The following is an 18,394-nucleotide window of genomic DNA, read 5'->3' as shown; positions in this document are numbered from 1 at the left end:
ATCTTTATGTGTTTTAATGGTGTCCATAACTAGTTCTTAAGTTATGGATAACCAAAAGTCACATTTATAAATAACCATTAAAAGAACACATAGGTTACAAAAAATGAAGAGTCTTCATTTTTAATAACCATTAACTCATAAGTTATGAGAAATGAAAAGTTTACAAAACTTGCCCTCAAGTTTTGGAACATGCAAAGTCATATTAAAAACTTTAGTTCCAACCCCTAGAATTTTAAAAGTTAAAATTTAACCCTTATACTTTATAATATTATAAGTTTAATAATATTTATATATGTATAAGATCAAGTCGTCTTACCGCTAGTACGCCTCATTCACGAAGCCGGTCTATAAGGGGGTATAAGGTTGTTGCCTATAAAATGGCAACTTAATGGGTGTCCACTCTCACCCACCGCTTCCTTGATCGGTAAAGGGTCGTTAGCCGAACGGGTAGGACAAGGACTTATAAATTCTCATTAAAAGTATAATGATAATACTAAAGTAACTAAACTTTATTGAATTCCCAATCTTAGTTATTTTAGGAAAATGTGAATAAGGTGCTAATCCATGAAATTGCACTTTACACTTTGTTTAAGTCGTTAGTGGAGCGTGTGTGGTTAACCGGCACACTAACTTGAACTTAACAAGGTAGGTAAAGGGTAACTTAATGTTTATCATAGTATCGATGGAGCGTGTGTGGTTAACCGGCACATCGATTGAGGGGTAATACATTAAGGGTACCAAGTAATTTGCATGGTTACTTCACACCTTGTTTTGTGATCCTCGGCATCCCAGTCACAAAACTTGAAGGGCACACTCGAGATTGAAACATGTCATTGAAGAAAGTTCAATGAATCTCAAAGAATCTAGGAGTTTCTAAACCAATTAAAACCTAATTAAATATTTCGTTTTTCATGGTGGAAATTGGTGAATCGTCATTTACCTACCTTCAAATATCTTATAGCTTAGATTACGGCATCCCTCTTCTAAGTTATAAAATATTGTGTTGGGTCCTAGCCTTAATATTACATTTGGGTGTTTTGTTAAGGACTATCTCTATATCTAATCTAATCTATTCCCTCTTCTTTTCAGATGTCTTCCAATAACAATGCTTCTGGCTCAAACCCTACTAGCTCCTTCTCTCTCATGAATCTTTGTGGGAGAGTCATCTTTGATGGGTCCAACTTTACAGATTGGATCAGAAACATCATGATGGTCACTCGGTATGAGAACAAAGAATATGTTCTCGACAAGGAGCTGAAGGTACCCGAGCCAACTGCTACTCCTGAAGAGCTTGCTGAATATGAGGTACATGAAAGAGATGCTACAAAAGTGGCATGCATCATGATGGCCACCATGACAGCCGAGCTCCAAAAGTCCTATGAGGACTATTATCCTTTTGAGATGCACCAGGACTTGATGGACCGCTACCATCAAAGTGCTCGTCAAGAGCGATATGAAATAATCTCCTCCATGATAACAACCCGAATGAAGGATGGTGAACCTATCACGGGCCACATGCAGAAAATGCAAAGGTATGTGGACCGTTTACTGAAGCTGAATGTGAACTTCCCTGAGGAGTTAGCAATAGACATCATTTTGCACTCCTTTCCATCGTGTTATGATCAATTCCGCATGACATATCACATGAACAAGGAAGAAGTCACCCTCAGCAAACTTCAAGGACTCTTGAAGACCGCCGAAAGTGGTCTAAAGGGTAAGTCGGTTGTTACTACTCCTACTCCTACTCCTACTCCAACTGCGGCTAATGTCTTGGCAATCGGGCATGGCAAAGGGAAGAAGAGAAAGAACCCTTCTAAGGGTACCAAGGGTAAGACCCTTGAAGGCTCCTCTTCAAGCAAAACCAAGAAAGGTTTTGTCACTCCTTCTGCTAACCCTAATGAGGCTGAATGCTTCTATTGCCATGAAAAGTCGCACTGGAAGCGAAACTGCCCAAAGTACCAGCAAGATTTGAAGGATGGGAAAGTAAAACCCAACCATGCAGGTATATACACTATATTGTCTAATAACTCACCTCATTCTAAGTCTTGGGTCCTTGATACAGGTTGTGGTATTCACATATGTTGTGATTTGCAGGGATTAAAAAGAAGTGAGAATGTGGAGCAGGGAAAGATAAACTTGATCATGGGAAACAGGAAAGCTTCACCTGTCACCAAGATAGGAGTTTATTCCTTAGTGCTAAATAGTGGGTTTACATTAGATTTGAATAAATGTTATTATTTGCCAGAAATGGCAAGAAATGTTATTTCCTTTCATGCATTGTATAAACAAGGTTTTACCTTTTATTTTGATAATAATAATGGTAGTATTGATGCTTTCTTTAATAATGTTCTTTATTTTAAAGCATTACCTTGTGATGGCGTGTATGAAACTGTATCTGTTGTAGATAATCTAGGAAATAATGTATTGTGTATTAACTCTTCCACTAGCTTAGATAAAGCATCCTTATGGCATTGTCGTCTTGGACATGTAAGCAAGAAACGCATAGGCCAACTCCAAAAGGATGGAGTCTTGGAGTCATTTGACCTAAATTCAGATGATAGTTGTGAATCTTGTTTGCTTGGTAAAATGACAAAGTCACCTTTTACTGGCACTTGTGCTAGGGGTGAAGGTTTGTTGGACCTCATACACACGGATGTGTGTGGACCCTTCAGAACCGCCACAAGAGATGCTAATCGGTTCTATGTGACTTTTACTGATGATTTTAGTAGATATGGATATGTCTACCTAATCAAGCATAAGTCAGAAACCTTTGAGAAATTCAAAGAGTTTAAGCAAGAAGTGGAGAATCAGTTGGGCAGGAACATTAAGATGCTTCGATCCGATCGTGGTGGTGAGTATCTTAGTACTGAGTTCCTTGACCATCTTAAGGAATGTGGGATTGTCTCACAATTGACACCTCCTAGGACACCACAGTTGAATGGTGTAGCTGAGAGGCGCAATCGGACCTTGTTGGACATGGTTCGTTCCATGATGAGTCGAGCTTCGCTACCAATCTCATTTTGGGGGTATGCCTTAGAAACTGCCGCCCATATCCTTAGTCTAGTCCCTACAAAGAAGGTTGCCAAAACACCTCACGAGTTGTGGACTGGAAAAGTTCCCAATCTAGACCACATCAAGATTTGGGGTTGCGAGGCTTTCGTGAGACACGAGACTCACGATAAGCTCGAACCCCGAAGCGAAAGGTGTATTTTCATCGGCTACCCACATAAATCCTTTGGTTACATCTTCTACAGACCCAGTGATAATGTGGTCTTTGTAGCAAGAAGAGGATTATTTCGAGAGAGAGAATTCATGACCCAAGGAGACAGTGGGAGGCAAATTGACCTTGAGGAAATTCAAGAGTCAAGTGGTGAAGGAACCTCAAACCCTACCCCTCAACCTGAGGAGGAAACTCCTGTTGAGCCGGCTGAAGAATCTATACCTCTGAGGCGTTCCACCAGAGTTAGGAATGCACCTGAGCATTATTATGGTTTTCATATTACTGCAGAAGGTGAGACACTTATCAGTGATAACACACTGGTAAATCTGGATGAGCCTAACAGCTACACGGAAGCCATGGCAGGCCCTGAGGCTGCTAAATGGAAAGAGGCTATGGATAGCGAGATACAGTCCATGTATTACAATCAAGTTTGGAACTTGGTTGACAATGTACCTGATCGTAAGATAGTTGGGTGCAAATGGATCTTCAAGAAGAAGACCGACATGGATGGTAATGTACACACTTATAAGGCACGACTGGTTGCAAAGGGTTATTCTCAAACTCCGGGAGTTGATTATGATGAGACCTTTTCACCAGTGGCCAAGATTAAGTCTATTAGGGTTTTGTTAGCCATTGCTGCATTTCATGATTATGAAATATGGCAAATGGATGTCAAAACCGCTTTCCTTAATGGAAAGTTGGCTGAAGATGTTTACATGGTTCAACCAGAGGGTTTTGTCAGTACAGAGTACCCCAGTAGAGTGTGTAAGCTCGAGAAATCCATTTATGGATTAAAACAGGCACCTCGCAGATGGAATCTTTGCTTTGATGAGAAAGTCAAAGAATTTGGCTTTTCAAGGAGTGAAGATGAATCTTGTGTCTATATCAAGGCTAGTGGGAGTATAGTCAGCTTTTTGGTACTGTATGTGGATGACATACTACTCATAGGAAATGACATCCCAACCCTGCAGGAAGTAAAGTCCTGGCTTGGGAAGTGTTTCGCTATGAAGGACCTTGGAGAAGCTGCCTATATCCTAGGGATAAGGATTTTGAGAAACAGGAGTAAAAGACTAATTGGACTTAGTCAAAGAACCTATATGGACAAAGTGTTGAAAGGTTCAACATGCATAACTCCAAGAAAGGAGAGTTACCCATCCAGAGTAACGCCAGATTGAGTAAGACACAAAGCCCTAGTACTGAGGCTGAAATAGCAGAAATGAGTCGAATACCTTATGCTTCAGCTGTAGGATCGATCATGTATGCTATGACGTGTACTCGACCTGATGTAGCCTTTGCTTTGAGCATGGTTAGCAGGTATCAGGGGAACCCTGGCAAGGCACACTGGACTGCGGTAAAGAATATCCTCAAGTACCTACGGAGGACTAAGGACTGGGTCCTTACCCTCGGTGGCAGTGAGGACTTAAGAGTTGTAGGGTACAGTGATGCTAGCTTTCAGACTGACAGGGATAATTTCCGCTCTCAGTCGGGCTGGGTCTTTACTCTAAACGGAGGGGAAATTACTTGGAAAAGTTCCAAGCAGGAGACAGTGGTTGATTCCACTTGTGAATCAGAGTATATAGCAGCAAGCGAGACAACAAAGGAGGCTATATGGCTAAAGAACTTCATCGGAGACCTTGGATTTGTACCAGCTATAAAGGAGCCAATGGAGATTTTTTGTGACAACAATAGTGCGGTTGCCTTAGACAAGGAACCAAGAGATCATGGGAGATCCAGACACATTGACAGAAAATATCACTTCATCAGACATCGAATAGAAGAAGGAATCCTCGTGGCAAAGAGGGTATCATCGGATGAGAACGCAGCAGATCCCCTCACGAAGGGACTGACTCGGGCTAAGCATCTCCAGCATGCTCGGAGCATAGGGCTGAAGGATGATATTAGTTTTAGTAGTTAGATAATCTTGAAATTTGTAAAATGTAATTGACATTTGATGATAAATAAAAGCTGTTATTTATGAGTAAAGTGTTGCTATCTCTTGTCAATCGTTTACTATTATTTCTTTTTACATGTTTTGACTTCCAGAATAATTATGTTATGGTTTATATCATATTATTCAAACTCTCCACAGTCGGCCATATGTTGGAAGTAGATATGAATCAAGACTGTCATGGGTTGGCATGTAGAGGTCTAAGATGTTAGACAAAGCGGGGCTACAGCACTCATGAGTGCTCATAAGTTCTGAGTATTGGATTCAACCCACGCTCACTTGTATCACTTCATGGAATTTATCTCGAGTGATCGTGAGACGGTAATATCATATAAGTCTGCAAACCTAGAGATATGATTTGTTGCCTATGAGTTGGTTATGCATTGATTGCACGAAAACGCATTGGTAACTCGATGTTATAAACCGTGCCTTTGTGTGTAGTTCAACAAGTAGTAGAGCAAACATATGAGTCGAAGTTTATCTGTTCCTTCTAGGATTAGAAGCGATATCTGGGCCCCTCGATGATTTTGTTTTGACCTATGTACCGGGCCCGGTCAGAACTAAATTGATGTGTTCAGTTAAGTTCTATGTCAAACAAATCGGAAATCGGGAAACAAATGCTGGACAATAAGCAAGACCATGTTCCATGTATTTGTCCGGCTGATATCTAGAACAGAGGATTATATGATCACTTATCTAAAATGGCGCTTCATAGTTCAACAGAGTTTTAAGAGCTACGATTGCTGATCGGTTCCTCAAGTCATACTTGCAACTATAGTTATTAGACTTATCCAAGTGGGAGACTGTTGGAAATAGTGTCTAAATCCATAACTATATTTGGTATGTACTTGACCCGACCCGGCATGGTCCATTTGGGTTGCACTTCACCCGAACAATTTACGGATAATCTTTTGAGAATAGTATAAGTTATGATTTATTAATATATTATAAGTTCTAATATATTAATATAAAATCATATTATTTAATTAGTGTTGATCTATAATTAATTTAGAATTAATTTAGAGATCAAAAGTATGACTAATTAAATATGGGCTCTTGTATTTATATAATGTGGGCTAATGCTTATTTGGAATGGGTAGGCTTGCATGGAAAGTCCATGGATACTCCATGGAGCTTTAACCCATGGATCTCATGGAAATGAAAAGACATGGGTATTAGGGTTTACATGGATGTAACCCTAATCCACCACACTATATAAAGGAGGCTTTGGTTCTTGAAATAACACTAGTTGATGTGTGTAAACCAAGAGGGCCGATTTCAAGAAGTTTGTGACTATTCTCTCAAGTTTCCAAGTTTGTGGTGATTTGTGACTTCCATTTGAGGCATCCACATTATTGGTGCTAGGCTCTCAAACTCCAAGCAATCAACTACTACTACAAGGTAAGTAATTCTACTAGTTTTATTTGATTCAAGTACCCCATGCCATGCTAGTTAGGATAAGAACCTTGGAAAAATAATTATTTGCATGTATCTTAGTCAAACATAGATCCAAGGTTTCTAGGGTTGCATGTACACCATAGGAGTGTTAGAATGCTCAAAACCCATCAGAAGGATGCCTTGAATGTCTGTTGTATGAGTTGTATGTTAGGACTGTTTAGTCAGCGGTAGGATATCCTGATTAGGTTATGCCTGATGTGGTTACTCGATGCACGAATGCTGCTTGCTTTGTGTTATAGGGGTTCTGGCTAACTTTAACTAACTAGTGAGCGGATATGTAACAGTATTCGCAAGCTATTTAGGGAAAGGTGGTAGGGACTCCTAGTGCAGCTGACAGCGAAAAGTAGGTCGGAGAGTGTCCTAGGAAAGCCGAGGATGAGCTTAGTTGGGAAGTTGTATTAGTAGAAAGGGACTTGGTGAAGTCGAGGCAGTTCTTGAGGAAAGTACGGATAGATGTGGAAGATAGTATGGGCTGGTACTACTGGAAGCAGAGGATCCGTACTCGAATCAAGGAAGGCTGAGACAGAACCGGGAAACTTGGAGAGTGTGCGAGACCTCTCGAGGATATGTATGATCCTGACGTTTATGTGTTTGTTTTTAGTATGGCGATTACACGACATGGAGCAGGATCTGGGTCAGGATCAGGGTCAGGCTCGGGCGCGGGATCCGAGCAGGTTGATGACGGGTTACGGGAGTTCATCGCGTCTGAGATCACTAGAGGTATCCTTGAGTCGACCCCTATCATCTTCGGGTCGATCAAAGAGGGGATTATTGAGTTGATGGAGGATCGCCTCCAGGCATTCAGTAGGGACGCGGTGTCTAGCCAGTCGGGTACGCGAACACTGTCCTTCAAGGACTTTAGAGGGAGTGGTGCACCAGACTTTCATGGGGTGAAGGACCCTACTGCTGCCAGGAGATGGATCACAGACATCGAATCTACGCAGTTGACGAGCTTCTGCCCGGAAGGGTCGAAGGTCTATTTTGCTGCAGGTTGTTTGAGGGATCGAGCCAGAGATTGGTGGGAGTTAGTTGAGGATTCGTTGGGGGCCCCAGCCATTGAGGCTATGACTTGGTCAGATTTTGTGACCAGGTTCAGGGCCGAGTTTGCGCCAGCTGTGGAGCTTCAGCAGCTGGCCAGGGAGTTTCTGGATATGAGACAGACTACGGAGACTGTGCAAGAGATCACTGCTAAGTTCCGGGAGAGGGCTTTGTTGGTACCTCAGTATGCAGGGGATGAGGAGATGCGGAAGACCCGCTATCATGATATGTTGAGAGCCGACATTCGGGAGCATGTTAGCTATTCGGCCTGCCCGACCTTGGAGTTTATGATTGCCAGGGCGCGGGAGAGGGAGATTGATTTGGATCACCTCAAGAAGAGGAAGGCAGAGACTAAGCAGGTTACAGGGGTTTCGAGGAAGAAACCCAAGGGATTCGACGCTAGGTCGAAGGGTCGGGACCGCTGTGGGAAGTGCGGTCAGTTACATGAGGGAGTTTGTCGCACTGGGTCGGGTTCCGGCTGCTATAAGTGCGGCAAGACTGGGCATTTTGGCAGGGATTGTACTGCCCATGCTCCTACGGTTCAGACATGAGACCTGATTTGCTTTCATTGCAATTAGAGGGGCCATAAAAAGGCCAACTGCCCCAGATTGACGACAGCAGCAGCGGCGCCGACAGTGGCGCCAACTCCGGCGACTACATGAGTTATGGATGGCCGGAAGGTCAAGTCAGAGGCTCTAGTGGTGCGGAGCCGAGCGTTTCAGTTGACAGCCGAGGAGGCACGCGCCGCACCCGATGTGGTGACGGGTATGATTTATTCTATTTGCTCTTTTGTGACATCCCCATTTTCACGGCCAGAAAAGACCAATTTTGTTTATGCTTTATAAAAATCAGAGTTCTTCTTTCAATAAAAATGTTGCGGAATTTGTTCCCAGTAAAATATGATAAATACGTTATCAAAGCATTCCTAAAGAAATGTATTTTATTCACTTTTAAAACATTTGGGATGTCATCGTCAATACAGAAACATAAGCATATTACATTCATTTACACTAGTGATCTACATCTCTTTTAAATCTCTCAGTGTAATGTAACTTCATATCGACACCTGTGATACAAATAAACTGAGTGGGTCAGGATGGGAAACCTGGTGAGTACATAGGGTTTTCAACCCACAATAATATAATTATTATGTTTAATCATCAAACAGTTAACCCAATTACCCATCCCCATTATCTTCTTTACTCTTAAGGATCTACCCTAAGAATCAGCTATTTCTCATTCATTCATTCCTAAGGATTATCCTAAGGAATAGGTACGAAGTCCATTGTTGTCAATGACACAGCTGTCAAGCACAACTGCTAGTTCTATCACTTAGGCGCAGCTGCCAGAATTGTGACATTCTATGTGAGGCGCAACTGCCAGTATTGTCCTTCGAGCACAGCTGCTAGGGTTATCTCGTTTATTGACAGTATCGTTTTCGAGAGTCCACTCGCAATACATGTCAATGGGTTTTTAGAGTACACCGGTGAACACATCGTTCACAACACCTACAGGTTGCGAGCCTGCTAGTGTTCCACTGGACTGTCTAGAATAGTCCATGGTTGTCATCCATACACTGCTAGATGACGTGGCCAGCATTTGGGAACAAGGCTTCTCACATCGTCCACCTCTCACCCTTACCTCATGGTCTATATCACCTCTCAACTCATCATCCAACTCATATTTCATCTACCCATGTTTTACCCAACATATTACGTAGATATAAATACATATACAGTTTAAATCATATAAAACTTGTATAAAATCGTTCATCCAGCATAGACAGCAAGTACTCAGATAATATGCACACATAGCACGTAATTTATATAAAATACTTCATATCTATGTGTAAGATGAAAGTAACTATGCACTCACATGATAAGGTGGTGACTCGGCACTCGAACAGCACTTCGTTATCTCAAAATAATTTTCCCTCGACAAAACCTAGTATCAATACCACTAGGGTTTAGTCTAACGTTAACCGCGACTAATTAATAGTCTAGCTATTATTACTATTATATAAGCGTTAAGAAACAATCTTATGTAACTCATAATAATAGCCCAAATAATTGTTTTAAGGTCCTAATAATGTTACTATATTAAAACATAAGTTATACTAAAGATAGGGTAGGCATAGCTCACTTACAGCGGGTTTTCTCGATAACTGGGCTCCGCCGGAGCAGAGTTTCTGAGCCGGAGGCTCTTCTCTTCGGAGCCGTCAGGCGCTCCGGGAGCCTCGGGGCTTCCTTCGGGTGCTAGGGGGGTTTACCTAGGCTTTAGGGGGGGGGGGGTTTGGGAGGCTAGAGAGAGAAACTAGAGAGAGAAAGTGAGTTTGGGATGGTGTGAGAAATGGAGGAACCCGGCACCTCTATTTATAGGCTGGAAAACAGCTCTACTCGTTGAGTAGGTCCTCCTACTCGTCGAGTCCATGCCACATGTCACCTTCTGGTGGCTTGCCTTGGGGAGAAAGCCTTGGCCCATAATCAGCCACGTCACCCGATTTCGCACAGCACCCTGCCGACTTCTAAACCCCGTAACTTTCGCATACGAGCTCTGTTTTCGACGTTCTTTTTTCCACGCGTAGGTAAAAACAAGATCTACAACTTTCATTTGAATCCATCGGCTAATTCTCGACCGATCTTAAATTTAACAGTAGGAGAAGATTAGACTGTTAAATGACCGCGAAAAATTCGTATCTCCTTCATACGGACTCCGTTTTCGTCTGTCTTTTTACCATTGAGTTCCTATTAATGAGATCTTCAACTCTCACTTAGGTTGCGTAGGCCAAAAACTGCTCGAACTAGAATTCGAGTTTCGGGTCGTGCACTGTTATGCCAAATCTTAGAAAATTCATAACTTCCTCGTACGAAGTCAGATTTGGGCGTTCTTTTTTCGTATGTTCTCGGTTTAACGTATACTACAACTTTTGTTTAGATAACTAAGGGTAAAAAGTCCTTTATCAAAAATTCACTATTTACGTCTCCCGGTGTCGTGTCGGTTTTGCCGTAAAACTTCGACGGGCCATAACTTCTTCGTTAACTCGGATTTCGGCGTTCTTTATATGTACGGAACCCTTGTAACATATACTACCACTTGGTTAAGATTATTTATTCTAAATAATCTTTTGTGGAAAAGTCATTTTCGACCCTATTATCTCTAAATTGACTAGCCCGGATCTACGGGCGTTACATCTTTTATGTTATGTCGCTGTGATTTTGATATGATATATGTATGCTCTGTTTAGGACCGTTCCATGTGAACGGTATCCCAGTGTTGTTTGATTCGGGTGCTACCCGATCGTTTATCTCTCTTGCTCTTAGCAAGAAGTTTCCTGAGTCCCCGGGCATGTTGGATTGCCCTTTAGAGGTCGAGATCGCGGACGACCGGTCAGTACGAGCATCAGAGGTCTTCAGGGACTGTGTTTTGAGATTGTTTGAGGAGCGTTACCTGGTAGACTTGGTTCCCATACCCTTGCAGGGGAACAAGGTTATTATCGGTATGGATTGGCTAAGCCCCAATGGGGGGTGATTGACTGTGCACAGCAGTTGGTGCGGATCAGGACCCCAAGTGGGGGAGAGCTAGTAATTCAGGGCGAGAGGCCATAACAAGGACCAGCTTTATGTTCAGCAGCGAGGGCTAGGTGCTACCTTCAGCAGGGTTGCGCATGATATGTTGCCTATATTATGGATACCCGGGAGGCGGGTAAGGTGACGGTGGGCGATGTGCCAGTAGTACGAGAGTTCGCAGATGTATTCCCAGAGGAGTTGCCTGGGATACCTCCGGAGAGACAAGTGGAGTTCAGGATCGACCTCGTCCCTGGTGCGGCTCCGATAGCCAAGGCACCGTATCGGTTGGCTCCTCCTGAGATGCAGGAGTTGTCTACACAGCTGCAGGAGCTGTTAGACAAGGGATTCATTAGACCGAGCAGTTCACCCTGGGGAGCCCCGGTTCTGTTTGTGAAGAAGAAGGACGGGTCGCATCGGATGTGTATAGATTACCGGGAGCTGAATAAGGTAATGGTAAAGAACCGTTACCCACTCCCGAGGATTGATGACCTCTTTGACCAGCTGCAGGGAGCATCTTGGTTCTCCAAGATTGATTTGCGTTCAGGCTATCATTAGATGAGGGTCAGAGAGGAGGATGTGTAGAAGACTGCCTTTCGAATGCATTATGGTCACTATGAGTTTGTGGTGATGCCCTTCGGGCTCACCAATGCTCCTGCCGCTTTCATGGATCTCATGAACCGCATGTGCAGACCGATGTTGGATCGGTCTGTGATAGTTTTCATCGATGACATCTTGGTTTATTCCAAGACGCGAGAGCAGCATGAGGAGCACTTGCGAGAGGTTCTGGATACTTTGAGGAGGGAGAGCTTGTATGCTAAGTTCTCCAAGTGTGAGTTCTGGTTGCGCGAGGTGCAGTTTCTTGGGCACCTTGTCAACCAGAACGGTATTTCGGTCGACCCGGTCAAGGTGGAGGTCGTGATGAGATGGGAGGTTCTGAGGTGTCCATCTGAGATTCGGAGCTTTCTGGGACTGGCAGGCTATTATCGGAGATTTATTCAGGACTTCTCCAAGATAGTTGTGCCCCTGACCCGGTTGACGAGGAAAGCTGTGGTCTTTCGCTGGGGGCCTGAGCAGCAAGCCGCATTCGAGACGTTGAGACAGAGATTGTGCGAGGCGCCAATCTTAGCCCTGCCGGAGGGCATGGAGGATTTTGTAGTATATTGCGATGCGTCCGTCTCGGGTTTGGGCGCGGTATTGATGCAGAGAGGGCACGTTATCGCTTACGCTTCGAGGCAGCTGAAGCCTCACGAAGTAAACTACCCGACGCATGATTTGGAGTTGGGGGCAGTCGTCTTCGCCCTCAAGATTTGGTGACACTATCTATATGGGGTCCGTTGTACCATCTACACGGACCACAAGAGTTTGAGGTACCTCGTGGATCAGCCGAATCTAAATATGAGAGAGCGTCGGTGGCTAGATGTGGTGAAGGATTACGATTGTGAGATCCTCTATCACCCGGGGAAGGCCAATGTCGTGGCCGATGCGCTTAGCCGTAAGGCAGCGCTGATCAGAGACATATACATGAGGATGACGGTGGTGGCTCCTCTTTTGGAGCAGATCCGAGAGGCCCAGCAGGAGGCTATGAAGGAGGAACATCGGAAGAGTGACCGTATTGTGGGAAAGGTTTCCTCCTTCGACTATGATAGTCGTGGGTTATTGACGTTACACCGCAGGGTGTGCGTTCCATACCACGGGGGTGTGCGCCAGGTTCTGATGGAGGAGGTGCACAAGTCCCGATTCTCGATTCATCCCGAGGCGACAAAGATGTACAGAGATCTTCATCCCGATTATTGGTGGCCCTGCATGAAGCGGGATGTAGCCTGGTATGTTGAGAGATGCCTGACCTGTAGGGAGGTTAAGGCCGAGCACCAGAGGCCTCACGGCAAGATGCAGTTGTTGGATATCCCTATGTGGAAATGGGAAGATATTACTATGGATTTCATCACAAGCTTCCCAGGACCGCGTGAGGGGTAGATTCGATTTGGGTCATCGTTGATCGATTGACCAAGAGCGCCCATTTCATTCCGATTCAGGAGAGCATTTCGGCTGAAAAGTTGGCCGACATCTACATCAGGGAGGTAGTGGCGCGTCACGGGGTGCCAGTTTCAGTGATTTCCGACAGGGACGTGCGGTTCACTTCCAGGTTTTGGAAGAAGTTTCATGACGAGCTGGGTACTCGTCTGCACTTTAGCACCGCCTTTCACCCGCAGACGGATGGTTAGAGCGAGCGGACCATCCAGAATCTGGAGGATATGTTGCGGGCGTGTGTTTTAGATTTTGGAGGTAGTTGGGATACTTACCTACCATTGGCGGAATTCTCTTATAATAATAGCTATCATGCGAGTATCGACCGTCCTCCTTTCGAGATGTTGTATGGGAGGAAGTGCAGGACCCCGATATGCTGGGGTGAGGTTGGGCAGAGGGTCATGGGAAGTAACGAGGTGGTACTCAATACTACGGAGAGGATCCAACAGGTTCGGAGCAGGCTTCAGACTGCTCAGAGTCGGCAGAAAAGTTATGCCGATAAGCGTCGATCGGACCTGGAGTTCCAGGTCGGGGATATGGTGCTCCTGAAAGTGTCGCCTTGGAAGTGCGTCATTCGATTCAGGAAGCGGGGCAAGCTGGGCCCCAGGTATATCGGACCCATCAGGGTTGTAGCCCGGGTGGGCAAGGTGGCATATAGGCTGGATCTGCCAGCCGAACTCAGTCAGATTCATAGCACCTTTCACGTCTCCCAGTTGCGGAAGTGTCTGGTGGACGACTCGGCAGTGGTTCCTTTGGAGGATATTCAGGTGGATGACAGACTGAACTATATCGAGCGGCCAGTGGCGATCCTTGACAGGAAATCGAAGGATCTGAGGAACAAGAGAGTGGAGCTGGTAAAGGTGTAGTGGCAGCACCGCAAGGGCTCAGAATGGACCTGGGAGCCGGAAGAAGAGATGAGGGAGCACTACCCCGAGCTTTTTCCAGATTCAGCAGCAGACTTCGAGGACTTCGAGGTAAAAAGCTCCTGTCTTGATCTTTCATGTGTTTATTCATCTTTAGGGCTTGGATTTTGGGCATATTTAGGGCTTTCTAAGCCATTTTCGGGTTGGGAAGTGTATAGGGAGTATTGACTTCAGATCTTGGTCATTGGAGGGATCTCATGGCATAAAGGTGCCAACTTTATGGCCATGAGAGCCTCATGCATCTTTTAGACATCATTTGTAGTCCTTTAGGGCTAAAAGACCCATTCATAGACGTAAAGTTCGTGACTTTACATGCTATATCGGCCCTAGGAGGTCAGATCTACCCTTTGGATGAGATGAGCTTGACAGAAATCGAGTTTGTGGACGTGGACTTTAGTGGAATCGGCGAGTTGTTCTTAGGACTCGCGAGTCGAATAGTGGTTCTCCAACCCTTGCTGTTTTGGGGGTCTGGTTGAGTCTAGAGAAGGACTCAACAAAGATGGACGAGATTATAGACCTGGGAATCATGGGACTCGTCGAGTGTTTGAGCAGACTCGGCGAGTCCAAGGCAATCTTCCAATCTTTGAAGATGGACTCGACGAGTTGTTCATACAACTCGGCGAGTCATAGACTGGACACATTCTTATGAGGGAGATGAACTCGATGAGTTCAAGGTCGAACTCGGCGAGTTGTATGAAGATGGCCCTGATGGTATGATTGAAGAAGAACCCGTCGAGTTCTTGCTATACTCGACGAGTAGATACGGGGATTGGTTTGGGTCAGAGAAGTATGGATTCGACGAGTTGGTAGACCAACTCGGCGAGTCAAGTCAACTGGATGTTGACTTTGACCAAAGTTGACTTTGACAGGATTTGAGTTGACCCTGGTTAGGGTTGCCAGTACAAGTTGATGACTTGGATAGGGTTGCCATGTAGGGATTGAGGAGTCGAGGAGAGTCGGTTTTCACGCCGAGGACAGTTCGGACACTACACGACTTTGAAGTGAGTCTTCTCCTAGTAGGGGTGGGTCTACGGCCACAATGTCGGCCCACAAGTAAGAGTACTGGTTAGATGATTGTCTTTGTGATAATTATCTGGGATTTGATATGTGTTATGCTTACTGTGCTTGATATGGTTATGATTGTTATGCTTATTGTGCTTATTATGTGCTAGCAGTAGGAGGGGTGAAATAGTCCCTGGTTACCGGTTGAAAGATACCGAAGGGGAGGGTAGTTCCTAGATACCGGTTGAAAGATACCGAAGGGGAGGGTAGTTCCCGGTTACCGGTTGAAATATACTGAGGGGGGGGGGGGGGGTCCAGCGCCCGGTTATGATTGAGAGTTACCGGTTGAAAGATATCGAGGGTCATGTATTATTTTGGTATGAGTATGATGGGGGAACTCACTAAGCTTCGTGCTTACAGTTTTGGTTTTGGTTTCAAGTACCTCTTCGTCTAAGGGGAAGGAGTCGGCGGTGTAGCAGCGCATCACACACACATGGTTTCTGCATCGAGTTTTTGGGATTGTACTCTAATTTTCATTACTTTTGATGATATGGTTTTAGGACACGACATTATGGTTTTTATAAGTTGATGTAATACTGACAATGTTTTGGTGAACTGTTTTATGAATTACTTAATTCAAAATGAAAATTTTTGGCTTCGAAATTTGGGATGTTACAAATTTTCTCTTTAATATGTTAAAACTGATATAATTGGGTATCATATATGTTTTTGGTTCAAAAGAAGGGACTAAATAGTAAATTTGACATTTAAAGAGATTAATTAGGAGGTGGTATAAAAAATAAAAAATAAAAAAAATAAAAAATCACTATCTTTTTCTTATGATTTTTGAAAATCTAAAGGTCAGACGAAAGAGATTGGCGATTTCAAGCATCCAAAAAGGAAATTTCATTTTTCTTCAAATTTATAAGTTTGTAGAGTCGTTGAGTAACTATAATAAGTTTTCTTGAAATTTCTTTGTGTTTTTATTAGTAACCGGAAACAATGAGAAGAAAACCATGGATTTCAAGTCTTAGGGATCATTAGATGATTTTTTTGTGCATTCAATGACGATAAGAACATATAGATTGGCAATCTCTTGTGGTTTGGGAGTACCAAAATCATCTTATGTCTTATACAATGAAAACATATATTTTTACGAAAACTCATTCAAAAAGGGAAAAGGAACTGAAATTATGAAAAAAAACATAGATTTGTGAAAACCACCATTGGTTTGTTGTGGCATGGGAAAAGCAAAGGGGCAAATATATATGGCTTTACGACCGACTTCTTGCACCCCTCGTCATTCTTGTTTAAAGTTTGTATTATCTTGTATTTTAGACGTACGAACAACAAGTTTTGTATGTATTGTTATATTAAAACCATATCCCAATTTAGCCCTCTATAATGATGAGATTCCACAACTGACATTTCATTTTGTTTGTGGTTTAAATAATTTTTGAAATCTTTCCACGTCGACAATAGTTTCTCCACTTAGCTCATTTTTTCTACCTCCTTCTCCGCTGTCTCTTCCGGCACATGAGTTTTCCGACGACGAGAAAGTTCTGGCGACTGATGTTTCCGGAGACAACCATCACCTTAACCATACCGCCTTCTTCTTCTTTCAAGATCCGTTGTCGGCGCCTGATGAAAACATAATGAATTGAGACCTCCTTAGGCATAAACCCTTCGTATTTCTCTTTCTCGATGCAAAAATAAAAACCAAATGGGACATTCCTCCACTTCGCGGTTTGATCTGGCATCTTCACCACCAAGACACCTCTCTATGTAAATTCAGGAAAGAGACGTCGGTCTTTGCTATTTTTCCTCCAAATCAGAACCCTTTTTCCTCAACTCCTCCATCTTTAAAGATGGTTTTGATTTTGAGAACAAATTGATTGTTTCCAAGTCCTTTCCAAATCAATTTCTAGACCGTTCCCATAAATGGGTAAATCGATTTTTTCCTAATCTAGGTTTCAAATTTGTTAATCAAGCAAAATAACACATGCCGAGACCTATCAAGCGAAATCACACCTCACTGATGAAGAATCTGCATTAGGAAATCAACAATCTAAAAACCGAGAACACTCGGTATATCACTTGTCTATGACTCTAGAATCATTAGTTACTTCATTGATTCAAAACCGGATATACATAAGGCATATTCTGACAAGCAATAAACAATGTCGGTGGTGAAGAAGCGGGTAATTAGCGCCCAAGCTTCACGAAAATCCTGTGGTGACACCCATTTGTTCATCGAGGGTGAACAAGGAGGTAGAAAGGCTTCGGGGTAAAGAAGGGAAGAAGGGGGAAAGTGCTTCAGGGGATACTAACGTTGATTTGAGGGTTTGAATCTAGCATGAGAGAAAATTAGAGGAGAAAGAGTGCAGATTTGGGTTTTTTCCCTTTGATTCTTCATCTCTAGAGAGAGAGAGAGAGAGAGAGAGAGATATTTTTGTTTTTTATAATAAAAAATTTTAAAAAGGGAAAAATACCAAGGGCAAATATGTCTTTAAATTTTTTTTTGAAAATTTTGGACTAAATTCGCAACAAAATGAAACTTTTGGACTACCCTTGCGAGTCCAAACTTGCTAGTTTTGACATACCATAGGGACCATTCTTGCAGTTTTGTCTTTTCTATTATGTTGAAAAAACACTTTACCACCACCGCTAATCTACACCACCATCGGAAAAAATGGAGCACCACCATCAGCCCTCACTTCACCCCACCCAACCATTGGTTTAAAGTTCACATGTTTCACTGAAAATAACCATAAATCACCATGTCATTCACCAGACCAACAACCTATACCCAACCACCATCAAACCAACCACATTTCTTGTTAATGTTGGGTTTTGAGAAAACTAACACTCCTAAGGTGTTCATGCAACCCTAGAAACCTTGGATCTATGTTTGTCTAAAATACATGCAAAATAATTTTCCAATGTTCATAACCTATCTAGCATACATGGGGTACTTTTAAACATAAAAGATACTAGAAGAATTACATACCTTTGTTAGTGAGTTGATTCCTTGGGAGTTTGAGAGCCAAGCACCAATAATGTGAATGCCTCAAATGGAAATCACAAATCACCACAAACTTAGAAAACTTATGAGAGAGCACTCTAATACTCTAGAAATCGGCCACACCTTATGCACACAGAAATAGTGTCTTTTCAAGCACCATAAGCCTCTTTATATAGTGTAGATGATTAG

This window comes from Lactuca virosa, chromosome 7 (assembly GCF_052849685.1).
Source record: "Lactuca virosa cultivar CGN04683 chromosome 7, Lactuca_virosa_CGN04683_v6, whole genome shotgun sequence".
NCBI classification, from domain to species: Eukaryota; Viridiplantae; Streptophyta; class Magnoliopsida; order Asterales; family Asteraceae; genus Lactuca; species Lactuca virosa.
This window is presented reverse-complemented; position numbering follows the sequence as displayed.